Source organism: Odocoileus virginianus, chromosome 3, assembly GCF_023699985.2.
Source record: "Odocoileus virginianus isolate 20LAN1187 ecotype Illinois chromosome 3, Ovbor_1.2, whole genome shotgun sequence".
Taxonomy (NCBI): Eukaryota; Metazoa; Chordata; class Mammalia; order Artiodactyla; family Cervidae; genus Odocoileus; species Odocoileus virginianus.
The window spans coordinates 24,042,580-24,056,995 of NC_069676.1; the positions used below are offsets into that span (position 1 = coordinate 24,042,580).

A 14,416-nucleotide genomic window follows, 5' to 3' on the forward strand; every position below is an offset into this window, starting at 1 on the left:
AATAATGGCTTTGATTCAAGTCAATGAGCAGGAAAAAGCAGAGAAGAAAAATCTTCAGCTGCAAACATTCTAAAACTTATCAAGGGTGACAATAAGCAAAGTCTACTCTTAACATGCATTGCCTACTCAGTCATCCATTTACTAATTAGATGCTATAAAAATCACTGGGGAAGAAGTACCCTGCCTAGAGTTTCTAGGATAAATTGCCTTTGTGATAAAACAAAGTTTCATTTCACAAACATTTTGTAATGTCAGATACAGAATAAACTATTGAAAAAAACAAAACTAGGCACACAGAAAACAACTTTTTAGACTTGCAGGATTCATCTTCCAGTATTAGAAACTACCTTTCATTTCATAATATCAAAAGTTTAAATGAATAATTCTGTTTCTAATAAGCATGGCTTTAGTCTTATTAGTACTTTAATAAACATACTTTAACACAATTAAATAAAAGCAGTGAGAAAGAATTATTGAACCTAAAGCAGATCAAGAAAGCAATTACCTAAGAACAATCTTCTTTCACAAAATAAGATTAGGTGATGGTTCCAAGATGAGATTTCAGCCTATTATTCATATGAGTAGTTTTTTTTTATTGCCTGTGGATATGGACAACACTGTTTTTTCTTTCAGTTTTAATTCTTTCAATCTAAGATCATTCTTAAAAAAATTACATGGTGTGTTTCTTGAAATCCTCCCAGCTATCTCAGTTGGAAAGGAATCTATCTTGTTCTGAAGGTTCCCCCAAAGTAAACAAGTCCTTTGTAACTAGTTCCCTGGTTCATCAGTCCTAAGAATAAGGAAAATCTTCATTCTATGTAAGCCAAAGCCATTATTCTACAATTTGATCCTCCCATCCCCCCACATCTTCTTCACAGTATAGTCAACCCAGTGAAGCATTGTTCTATATATTATAAATGATTTTATTCCTTAAATGTAAATACATCCTTGATGCCAGTATAGCCCAAATATATACTTAATACTACAACTTCAGTACTTTGATGTATTTTTTTAAAGTTTATTCAATCTCACATATTTTCTCTGCTGAATCCTCTCCAAAATGTCCATATTCCTTTCACCTTCTGGGTACGTCATATTAAAGTAAAGATCCATTTTTCCTTATATATAATGGAGAATTAATTAATTGACACAAGAAAACAATGTAGCTAATAAATCTACCTTGATAAGGATATCATGATCATGTTAAAAGAATTAAAACAAACAAACAGACAAACGAAATAACAACTCATGAAGGGTTAGAGTCCTTTTCCCTCACTGTGAAACTGGGTTAAGGGTGGGCTGGAGCATATACATTTTATAGAGTATATTTTACAACAGGAGGTGAGTGGTAAGAAGAAGCCAAGTACCTCAGGGACAGAGCTGGTCTCTCCTCTCCTTCATAACCCATTTATTTGCCCACCCCCTCCAACAGCTTCTCTCCCAGCACAGCAGTCAGACAGACCTCAGTTCTATTTTCTTATGATCAGACAAAAACAAAAACAAAACTCTTAAGATATCTCCTTGTGGATGACTTTCAGCATCAATCCATCCACCCACGTAACACAGTAGTCAAGAGACATGAGTTCAATCCCTGGCTTGGGAAGATCCCCTGGAGAAGGAAATGGCAACCCTCTCCAGTAATCTTGCTGGAAAATCCCATGGACAGAGGAGGCTGGCGGGCTGCAGTCGATGGAGTTGCAAAGAGTCAGACGCTACTGAGCACACACACACATGCACCACATCAGCATCAAAGAAAGGGTTAAAGCATTAAAGAAATACTATCTTGCTGACATGGTTAATTTTCTGGCTGTGTCTAAGCACTGTGGCATGCTTTGAAGTGGCAGCTTCTCCCCTCGGGGTTGTATTTCCCTAAAAAAGTCACTGATACACATGCCTCACAATGTAAGTATGAGGCACCAACATGGACTCCGTTGAGAGGAAAATCCACAGACAGAAGTCTGCAGAAAAACAGACAGGAAGTAGAGTAAGTAAGATACAGAAGCCTGGCTTGAATGTAGGCGTCACTGTGACTTCCTTTTTTCATTTGTCACATTTAACTGCTTCAGTACATCCACTGTTAAACGTACCCCAGTGAGTTAACCAGTTTATCGCACAAAAGCCAGCTTTCTTCCCTGATTCCTACATACACAAGAGTATGCCGAGGGTCCAGACAAGAGGCCGAATTTGTTCCTTATGTTTAGTGCCAAGCTTGGACAATTATCCTGAATTCAACTACTGCATTTGGAAAGATAGTTTGAAGAGGGTGAACTCAAATTATCTGGCATCTTTTAGTTATTTCACACAAAAAAGGGACAAATGTTTCACTCCTCAAGAAAAAGGGACTAGGTTGGTTTCTCCCACTGACAACCTTTTAAAAAATATATGTATAACTGAACCACTGTGCTGTACAGCAGAAATTAACACAACATTATAAATCAATTATAATTCAATAAAGTACATTTTCAAAAAAAAACAATGCAGTTAACATGGAAATAGCTTGAATAGCCTAACAGGAAAAGGCAAACGAACAAAATTTTGTTTCAGATTAATGAACTCAGATGCTAATAAGGGGGTGACGCCTCCTTTTCAGCTTCTGGTTTCAGCTCTTCTTGTGCTAACAGCTAGAAACAGGCTGTCAGATGCCATGTGCCCAGGTTCATGCAGATATTTCACGAGACAGCTTATCGAGGGTCTCAGCATAGACGGCTTACTCTAAGAAGCTCTCATAATAAGTTAAAAAAGTAAAAGGAAATAAAAGGAATTTTCAACTACTATGCAATATCAGAAGCGCACAGTCCATGCTACAGACCTTAAGGGCAACTAGCAGAGCATTGAAGAAAATGGACTTAGCCCTGGGCCCTGATGGTTGTAACTTCTAATGACCAGGGGTTGGTTACACTCATGGGCTAGGGACTGACATTGGCTCAAGCTATATCTTTTAAGTACATGCCTTCTGCCAGGCATGGTACTAGACCTTGACTTCACACAAGAATAAGAAAGCTCATGCTTCTATAAGCTTACAGTTTAATGGCAAGGTGTCAAGTTAGTAGGCAAGAGCATAAATACCCTGTGATAAGCAGTAAGGTAAGCATATGGACATAAAAAGCAGAGACATGACTTTGTCAACAAAGGTCCGTCTAGTCAAGGCTCAGGTTTTTCCAGTAGTCATGTATGGATGTGTGAGTTGGACTATAAAGACAGCTGAGCACCGAAGAATTGATGCTTTTGAACAGTGGTGCTGGAGAAGACTCTTGAGAGTCCCTTGGACTGCAAGGAGATCCAACCAGTCCATCCTAAAGCAGATCAGTCCTGGGTGTTCATTGGAAGGACTGATGTTGAAGCTGAAACTCCATTACTTTGGCCACCTGATGTGGTGAAGAGCTGACTCATTTGAAAAGACCCTGATGCTGGGAAAGATTGAGGGCAGGGGAAGGGGACGACAGAGGATGAGATGGTTGGATGGCATCACCGACTCAATGGACATGGGTTTGGGTGAACTCCAGGAGTTGGTGATGGACAGGGAGGCCTGGCGTGCTACAGTTCATGGGGTTGCAAAGAGTCGGACACAACTGAGTGACTGAACTGAACTGAACTGAGCAACTGAGCTGAGCAACTGAGCTGAACTGAAGCATATGGACTGTGTACAGTGGAAAATGCAGGGATGACATTAACTAGTGTTGGTGAGCAGGGAAAGGCTCCCCTGACAAAATGATGTCTGAGATGAGACCTAATGGCAGAGTGAACCATATTTAGGTAAAGCGTGAAGGATTTGTATGTAGAAAAAGGAGGAACTGCAAGAAGAGAGAGGTTGCAGGCAGTTTTACATTCAGAAAGAAGGATGCGTCCAACAGCCAAAAGGTTTTGAAAAGACAAACAATCATGAATGCTCTCTTGGGGTTCTACACTATTACATCATGGCCCTTATCATCTTTCTTAGCTGTGTGCATAACAAAACAAAGTACAGAAATAAGCAGAGAAGAAGAGATACTAGACATACCCTCTCCATCAGTCCTCCTCAGCCTGCCATGCTCAGTCCAGAACCTCTGTTCTTCAGGTACATTCTACAGACCCAACCTGAGAGGCTCTCTGAAAAAGGCATTGTGTATTTTCCATGACACTAACTTTGCACTTAGATCACAGTTTTTATATGTTTGCCTTTTTTCATATCTCTCAAACTGAATTTCATAGATGTTAAGACACATAGACACCCTTCTACATCTTATCAAATGTCAGCAGAAGGTTTCATACAACCATGTCCTGGCAGTCACCTGGCTGACAATGATAATGAGAAGCAATCTGATTCAGAGATATTGTTGCTGTTCAGCCGAGAAGTCTTGTCTGACTCTGTGACCCCATGGACCGCAATACACCAGGCTTCCCTATCCTTCACTATGTCCCAGAGTTTGCTCAAGTTCATGTCCATTGAGTCGGTGGTGCTATCTAACCATCTCATCCTCTGCCATCCTCTTCTTCTTTTGCCTTCAATCTCTCCCAGCATCAGGGTCTTTTCCAATGAGTCAGAGATACTACGCTGTGAAAAACTGCCCCTGAGTCATGAAGTAGTATAATAATGATGATGAGCTTGAGCCTTACAGTGAGGATGATGATGACTCCCTTTCTGGGGACATCAGCACTCCATGCACTGCTGTGGGAGTGCAGGTACCGTATCCAGTGTAGACAGTAGCCTGGCAAAGTGTATCAGAAGCCCTTGACTCATAAATTCATCTTTGGGGATGTTTCCAAAGGAAACAAACATAAGCACATAAAGACAACATCAATTCACAATAGTTAACTCATTAACAATATTTACAGACTGTGCTCACCAATATTGTTGAAAGCACCTGAGACAGATGAATGACAATAGGTCCCTATGAAGCAGGGACTACAGTCACCCCTATTTTATTGAAGAAACTGAGATCAGCTGATATGCTTGAAGTAATACAGGTAAAAAGGAGTGAAGAACGCACCTCCTGTCTGTGTTCTAAACCACAATGTTCTACCCCCTTCAAAGCTATAAGGATGTTTATCCCAGTGCTGTTTATCATAACAAAAAAATTAGAAACAACTTAATTTTCTAGAAATAGAAGACTGGTAAAAAAAAAAAAAAAATTTGGTACAATCATACAAGGGAATACCATTCATCAGTTGAAAGTGCTATTATAGAAGAATATTTAGTGACCTTGAAAAGTGAAAGTGAAAGTTGCTCAGTTGTGTCCAACTCTTTGAGACCCCATGGATTATACAGTCCATGGAATTCCCCAGGCCAAAATACTGGAGTGGGTAGTCTTTCCCTTTTCCAGGGGATCTTCCCAACCCAGGGAGCAAACCCAAGTCTCCACATTGCAGGTGGATTCTTTACCAGCTGAGCCACAAGGGAAGTCCTAGTGAACTTGAAAGATGTTTGTAAATGTCATAACTATAAAAAGTAGACTAAAAATATGTACCACATGATTCAATTTTAGCAACAGCCTAGAATCAACTACATGCAACTATCATTAATTTAGGTTATAAATGACCTCATATCAGCAATTGTATACCATCACTTCATGGGAAATAGATGGGGAAACAGTGGAAGTAGTGTCAGACTTTATTTTTTTGGGCTCCAAAATTGCTACAGATGGTGACTGCAGCCATGAAATTAAAAGACGCTTACTCCTTGAAAGGAAAGTTATGACCAACCTAGATAGCGTATTAAAAAGCAGAGATATTACTTTGCCGACAAAGGTCCGTCTAGTCAAGGCTATGGTTTTTCCAGTGGTCATGTATGGATGTGAGAGTTGGACTGTGAAGAAAGCCAAGCGCCGAAGAATTGATGCTTCTGAACTGTGGTGTTGGAGAAGACTCCTGAGAGTCCCTTGGACTGCAAGGAGATCCAACCAGTCCATCCTAAAGGAGATCAGTCCTGTGTGTTCACTGGAAGGACTGATGCTAGAGCTGAAATGCCAATATTTTGGCCACATCATGTGAAGAGTTGACTCATTGGAAAAGACCCTGATACTGGGAGGAATTGGGGGCAGGAGGAGAAGGGGATGACAGAGGATGAGATGGCTGGATGGCATCACCGACTCGATGGACATGAGTTTGAGTGGACTCCGGGAGTTGATGATGGACAGGGAGGCCTGGTGTGCTGCGATTCATGGGGTCACAAAGAGTCGGACATGACTGAGTGAGTGAGTGAACTGAACTGAACTGAACCTAATGTTGTGGGGGAGAGAGGCAGAGAGGGAGAATGCAAAAGACAGAGACAGATACTGAAAAGCTCTGTGGTCACGTGGGACCACTTGGTTATTCTGGATCTTATGACTGTGTGTGATTTTTCTCTAATTCATCTGAATTAACTAGATTTTCTAAATTCTCTGCAATTGAATGTATCCTTCTGGTGGGAGGAGAAAAGCAAGCGAAAAGTTATGTGTTTAAAGAGTTGGATCTGCTAAGCATCTGCACTGTGTCATGCTCTGTGCTCCATGCTTTACCCACCTCTCTCTACTCCTTACAGCACCAACAAAGTGGTATAATTATCACCTTTAGCACACAGAGGATATTTAGGACGAGAACATTTAGGTAAAACATCCAAAAACACTCAGCTGTGGCATCAGTATTCAAACCCAAGGTCGTCTGCAAACAAAAGTCCAGACACTTTTCACAAGGCCATTCTGCTCCTGAGGCAGTGAAATTAAGTGTTTTGGTTAAACACAATACCTCACAATGATGTGTTTCATCTAATATGATTCATTAAGGTGGAGCAGCCAATGATAAGACCTTTCACTGAGCAAGCTTATGAGGTCAACCAGTGACTCAATATCAAGGGGCACTGAAAATAGGAAATTATTCCAGTAGTGAAAACATAGGGTGTTTCTCAAAGAGAAAATAAAATGAAGGGGATGGTCAGATCTGAAGAGTTTCTGTAGTTGAAAATGATTCTAGGCAAACAAAAAAACCAGTGAGCTCACTGTGAAAACAGTACTGATGCCATGAGCTGAGTACTCTGGCCGGAAAACTAGGTCCACACAGTACCTGGTACATGGCTGCTCTCAAGATGCAGATGGTGAGTGAATGAAAGTGAGAGCACACACTAAACAGGATAACTAACTTGAACAATCAGAGAAACCTGCAAAACCATTATCACAATTCTAGGTACATCCTCTCCTGCTAACCTACTTCAAACCCTCAGTCTAGCTTTCCATGAAAAAAACAGGGAAAGAGAGAAGAGATTTCAAGATGCATTGAGTTTTGAACACATGTCAGCATATGCAACTATTTCACTTTATCCTCATAATAACTCAATGAGCTGGGTATAATTATTCCAACATATCATGTGAAAAATGGACTTCGATGACAATTTGCTCAAAGTCACTTAGCATTCAAGTAGCCAAAGAAGAGTTCAACCCAAACCCAGCAAGGCCCCCCAAGCTGTGATCTTGCACACACCCTGCAGACCATCCCACGTTACCAACACTCATCAATCACAGGACCTGCTACCAGCGCACATTCCTGGCTTCTGCCAGTTTTTCAAGGGGGGACACTGTAGGACAAACGTCACACAGGTGTTTTGAGAAGTAATATTTGTTTGCCTAAATGACAGTTCCCAGGTTTCAAAGTGTTAGTAGCAAGTTCATCAGAACGGTTTGATAAGGAATGTTCCAACACGTCCACAGCCACACACGTATTGACAAAACCAAGGCCACAGGAAAAAATCTTTGAACAAATGAGAGATGGTTTAGTAAATCTCTTGATTTTGTATAGACTAAAAATAAAGAGGACTTCCCTGGTGGCTCAGATGTTAAAGCGTCTATCTACAATGCGGGAGACCTGGGTTCAATCCCTGGGTCAGGAAGATCCCCTGGAGAAGGGAATGGCAACCCACTCCAGTACTATTGCTTGGAAAATCCCATGGATGGAGGAGCCTGGTAGGCTACAGTCCATGGGGTTGCAAAGAGTCGGACACAACTGAGCGACTTCACTTTCTTTAGCAAGAATAAAGAAAGAACAATTAGGGATATAGAGACATACTAAATGGAGAGAGACTCCCAGAAGAAGGAACAAGTGCACATTAATACACTGTCTTACCCAAAGGACTCCCTCATCGTGGGGGGGTGGGGGGGTGGGGGAGGTGAAATCATTTTTTCCTGAGAGAAAAGTGTAATGTTTACCATCACATTCACCTTGTTATAAAATTCATCAATCACTTAGCTGGCTCGAGGATGGGGTACAATCACTTAACACTGGACAGGCCTGGACCTTAGTGGGGACACTGCAACTGCAACTTGAACAAGTTCCTGACTTTTATTACACTTAATTTTCTGTCAAATGGGGATGGTGAAACATACTAATTACATCTAAAATACTTGTTGGTATGTGTGACACAGCACAGATCTGGTGGCAGCAGAAATTTAATTCTGTGGTTGGCTCAGTGAAATGTCCCAACCCTGAAAAAAACATCCTCCAGCTGTATATGAGGCCGGAAGAACAGGCCTGTCCTTGGTTTGTATTATTTGTTTGTCTTGCATGAATCATTCATGCCAAAAAGGACAAGTTGGTTCTCACAATGTGAATTCCAAAAAACAACTTGCCCAGTAACTCCATAAAGTAAAAACAAGGCCTGGTATCCCTCTTTTCATCCATTTTTTTATAAAGCCAACTGGAAAAAACTCAGGCCTGGGATGAAACTCAGTTAATTTACATCCTATTCTTAATTGTCAATTAAAAACTGGATTTAGAAATTTCTCATTTGCTGATGATTAACATGTCCAGAGGTGCAGGCTCATACATGGAGCTCAGAAATGTAAAAGGATAAACTTAGAAACAAATATGTGAACTTCTTAGAAATTGTCCTCTTGGAGTAAAGAAGTAGATAGTGATAAATAAAATCTGGAGAATCTGCCATATTCGAAGGCATCAATCCCAGGACTTGATTTTTCCCCAGCTTATCTACATCCACCAAGACCACAGAAACAGCCTTGAAACACATTTTGAAGTTATAATATACTTTCTTAAAACAACTGGTTCTGAATTATAGAGAATAACAAAAGGGCACAATTCTGTGTACTTGTGTTAGGGCTAAACAAACCTTAGATGAACTGAGTAGTCCATTTTTTGTTCTGTTTTTTTCTTTTGCCTTGGTTTAATACTTCTGGAATCAAAGAAGTAAAATTGTGGAACTATATGGAGTTCAAGAACCTTGTGGATACATCTCTACCAGACCCTTAAAATGGGATAATGTATTGAATCTTAGAACTCATCTTTATCATAGGGAAAGTGACGTCAGTTTATAATACATAACTACCCTCACCAGGGCTGCTGTTTGAAGTAACTATGTCTATAAGTGCCCTTAACATCTGAATGTCAAGCATCTATTAGGTTATAACAGTCAGCTATACGGACTTAAAAATACATTTTACATGGAGTTTCACTGTGATGTTCTCCATTGACTTTAAACACAGGATAGTCTGTGATTATTAGAGAAATTAACAGGAAAGAAAATTCAGCCTTTCATACTCTCATATGTAAACAAAGCAGAAATAAGTCATTTTCAAGAAAGTATAGAGTAGCTTTTAGAAGAGACCAAAATAATTTTCTGCTGTCTCCAAGGGTAGAAAAACACGATTCTTCCTGAAACATATACCCTTTCTTCCCAAGCCATGGATCCCTCACGGTCTTTTATCTCCCTGTGATTTCATTCCTTGTGCCCCGGGCTAACAAGGCTATGGCGTGTCATTCCCTTTTGTTAATGTAAAAGAAAAGATCCTCATTCAAAACATCAAGTGCTTTAAAAATAAGTTTGTAAAGCTTCTCCATCCATGAAGAAGAACAATAAAAATGTATTTTCCAGATCCTCTGAAAGCACTAAAACCTCATGTCTTTCACATGTCAAAAAGCCGGCTGGAGAGCTGACAGAGTGCCAGCAATCGCTGTTGACAACCACCCAGTGCTGTTTATATTAATATTATTCAGTGGCTGAGAGAGAACCTTTATTCTTCTTCTTCAAAAAATGTTTATTAAATGAAGTTTTGAAGCATGAACTGTCATTTCTTAACTACAGTGGATGCTTATCCCAAATGATGAACCAGGGAAAAGGGTGTGAAATGTTTATTCTTTAATGTGTCTAAATATAAATGTTGATGTCTCTCAACGAGAGCATATTGATGACTCTATTCATGGTGCAGGAAAATCTCCAGGATATAAATTGTAGGCTGGGATTTGTAAGGGATTTGGGGGGATTACATTTATATTCACTGAAGTCAAAAGCATAATAACGACCTCGGGAGCCATTACAGGATATTTTGCTTTATATAGTCTTGCCATAGTTTTGCTCTTTTGCTCATTCATTATTTCATTAGATATGTACTAAGCAGTTTCCATGCCTACTAAGTTCTTTTTGTTGAGCACTCACTATTGCTCTTCCCTAAGACCTGTCCTATAGCTTTCTTTATCTACAGGAAGAGACTGGCCCACAGTGAGACTTACGAGCAAAGAACGTGCTCATAAGCCTTGCTCTGGTGCTGGAGAAGACTCTTGAGAGTCCCTTGGATGCAAGGAGATCAAACCAGTCAATCCTAAAGGAAATCAACCCTGAATATTCACTGGAAGGACTGATGCTGAAGCTGAAGTTCCAATACTTTGGCCACCTGATGTGAAGAGCTGACTCATTGGAAATGACCCTGACGCTGGAAAAGATTGAGGGCAGGAGGAGAAGGGGGCAACAGAGGATGAGATGATTGGATGGCATCCCTGACTCAATGGACATGAGTTTGAGCAAACTCCTGGAGATGGAGAAGGACAGGGAAGCCTGGTACACTGCAATCCATGGGGTCGCAGAGTCAGACACGATTGAGTAGCTGAACAACAATAAGGCTTGCAATGCACAGGACACTCGAGGAACACAGTGCCTCTATCCACTGCCTTATATCCAGAGGCCTCTATCCTTCTATCCACTGCCTTATATCCAGAGGCCTGTATCCTTCTATCCACTGCCTTATATCCAGAGGCCTGTATTTTTCTATCCACTGCCTTATATCCAGAGGCCTCTATCCTTCTATCCACCGCCTTATATCCAGAGGCCTGTATCCTTCTATCCACTGCCTTATATCCAGAGGCCTGTATTTTTCTATCCACTGCCTTATATCCAGAGGCCTCTATCCTTCTATCCACCGCCTTATATCCAGAGGCCTGTATCCTTCTATCCACTGCCTTATATCCAGAGGCCTGTATCCTTCTATCCACTGCCTTATATCCAGAGGCCTCTATCCTTCTATCCACTGCCTTCTATCCAGAGGCCTGTATCCTTCTATCTACTGCCTTATATCCAGAGGCCTGTATCCTTCTATCCACTGCCTTATATCCAGAGGCCTGTACCCTCCTATCCACCGCCTTATATCCAGAGGCCTGTATCCTTCTATCCACTGCCTTATATCCAGAGGCCTGTATCCTTCTATCCACTGCCTTATATCCAGAGGCCTCTATCCTTCTATCCACTGCCTTATATCCAGAGGCCTATATCCTTCTATCCACCGCCTTATATCCAGAGGCCTATATCCTTCTACCCACCACCTTATATCCAGAGGCCTATACCCTTCTATCCACTGCCTTATATCCAGAGGCCTTTATCCTTCTATCCACCGCCTTATATCCAGAGGCCTGTATCCTTCTATCCACTGCCTTATATCCAGAGGCCTGTATGCTCTGGGCAGAGGAGAGCAAGGACGGGGGAAGGCTCCCAGAGGAGGAGGGCTGGAGGTGAGTACTGAAGGATATATACTCAGGGCCAGCACTACCATCCTGGATGTGAGAGGCTAAAGGGCCTTAAGTGATTTGCTTAAACTCCAACAGTAAGGAAAACCAGGCCCCAAAGCCTCAATGGTAACAGGATGGTCTTAAAATTTTACGTTTTCTTGAGTAAAAAAAAAAAAAAATTAATCACAGAAGATAAGTACTATTTAATACTACAGCAAAGGCTCACATACCCACAATCTAGAATTAACTATTATGAGCATTGCATCACATTTCCTTCATCATTTAATGTAAGAAATAATACATTATAAAGTCCCTTTTATCTCCTTTGTGCCTTATTTTCAGTTCTTTCCCTATTCCTTCTCCAGAGGGAACGACTGTCAGGATTTTAATGTGTATCCTTCTAGTCTTTGTGTCCAGAAATAATTTATTGAATTGTTTTATTTATTAGTTTTATAAAAAAAATGTGTACATTACTGTGAATCTTGATTTTTCACCCAATATTATGATGCTGAGATCTACTAATATTGATAACACTTATTAACATGGTGTATTATCAATACTACATAGAAGTTTATAGGAATGAATGGTTACATGGCATTATACTGTGTTAACAATCTCCACTAAATCTATCTTTTCTCTTATTCAATGCCATTTTCACTTGTCTCTGAATTTTCACTGTTACAAAGATGCAAAGACTAAATCCCCTATACATAAATGCAAAGGTTTCCCCAAGGTATACAAATTATAAAGAAGTAAAAATACTAAATCATATGGTGTACACAAAGAATAATTTTACTCTAGAGACAGCCAAACCACTCGCTAAATTTATTCTGCCAACTTACTCTCCTGAAAGCAGTGTATGGAAACTTCCTCTCACATTCTCATGAACACACGATGCTGTCAGACTTCTAAACTTTTGCCAATTGGATGGTGAAAAATGACATTGTGTTCCTTTATCATGCACTTCCTCAGTCATTACAAAGATAAATATATTCTCAAATGCTTATTAGCCAATCAGGTTTCCTTGCCTCTGAATTACCTTACTATACCTTTTGCCTAATCTAAATTTAAGAGGCTTTTTTTTCCTTATTGGTTTGAGAGTTCTTTATATAGTCTATTTATCACTACTAATCATTTGTTTTATATGTTACAAAAATATTTCCATTCTCTTCTTTCTCTTTTAATTCTGCTTATGGTGTCTTGTCCTAAAGAATCATTTAACTTTGACACAGTCTAATTATTTCAAGAACTAACTTTCAGCAAGGATAAATCTGGTTTGTGTAATACTCATTTTACAACATTAGGCTATTTTTATTTGTAAGGATAAAGGTGCTTTTCTTTAGCGTATGAACAAAAATTCACAGCTATATACTAATCAAGTTCAAATCAATTCCATTAAAATTTAAACTTTCTTTGAAAGTTACTTCCATTCATTGTGTGCAAGAGTAGTGAGTTAGCAAAACCATTAGGTTTTCATAGAATTGTGGCCCAAAAGCAAGGCACTTATAACCTCTACTATACTTATCCTACTGAAACAGTCTTTATAAGTAGTATAAATACCACTGTTTCATTACTTTCTACACTTTATGCATTTTACACCTTTCTACCCTATTTTGAATTATTTTATTAGTTTTATAAAAAATGTGTATATGACTGTGCATCTTGATTTTTCACCCAATATTATGATATTGAGATCTACTAATATTGATAATACTTATTAATATGGCATATTAGCAATATTATATAGAAATTTATAGGAATGAATGGCTACACAGCATTACACTGTGTTAACAATCTCCAATAAATCTATCTTTTATCATATTCAATGCCATTTTCACTTGTCTCTGAATTTTCAGTTATAAAGATGCAAAGACTATATCCCATGATTTCAAACATGATGACTCTGCTCTAACACACATGTACAAATATCCAGACTTTTAAAAGTCTACTAGGTTGTCAATGAATTAAAAGGTATTTTGACCAAAGAAGAAAAAAAAAACCAGTTTTTGTTTGTTCTTATCATCCCAGAAGAAAGTTTCAAGTATTTAAAATATATATATTCTTTGACACAATCACAATCAATAAGAAATTTGAAAGTCACAAAAGATACTGGACTATATATTAAACCAGAGCACTTAATTTTAGATAATTAACAGCATAACCTTATGAGAGAAAATGTACATGGTTTTACTAAAATCAGGTATTAGCCTGCTTGATTTTACAGGTAAGGTAACAAGAGAGGCTACAGAACCACCTAATGTTGTACATTTCATTACTTTACTCTGCACAGAACAGCTAGGAAGCATATTACTGCCATCAGAATATGGTTGCTAATATGATTTGAAATAATCTATAATCACTTCTCGGCCTTTTGGCTAAGATCATGTGTGAAATAATCTATAGTCTGAATCCTTCACCTAATTTCTTACTATTCATACTCTATCTTGGTACAAATGAATAGCTAAGTTACATATCTTCATACAAAATTTCCATCTTGAGAATTAATATCCTCAAGTTTAGATGGCAACATTTTTAATAAGCATTCTCCATTCAAGTAAGGACTAATTTTCAAATACCTTTCTTAGTCATGGGGCCACCATTTCAGAAATCACAATACCATGAGTAATAACCTTGGTGCTTATACTATACAGACTTTCTTCTCTTGAAGGTGAGGAGCTGTCTATGT

General features: G+C 39.2%; 1 protein-coding gene across 2 annotated transcripts in view; it reads right to left on the reverse strand.

Annotated features, from left to right (window-relative positions):
* Positions 1 to 14,416, reverse strand: part of MEGF10 (multiple EGF like domains 10) — a 174,671-nt gene that overhangs the window by 62,522 nt on the left and 97,733 nt on the right. The window lies entirely within an intron of this gene.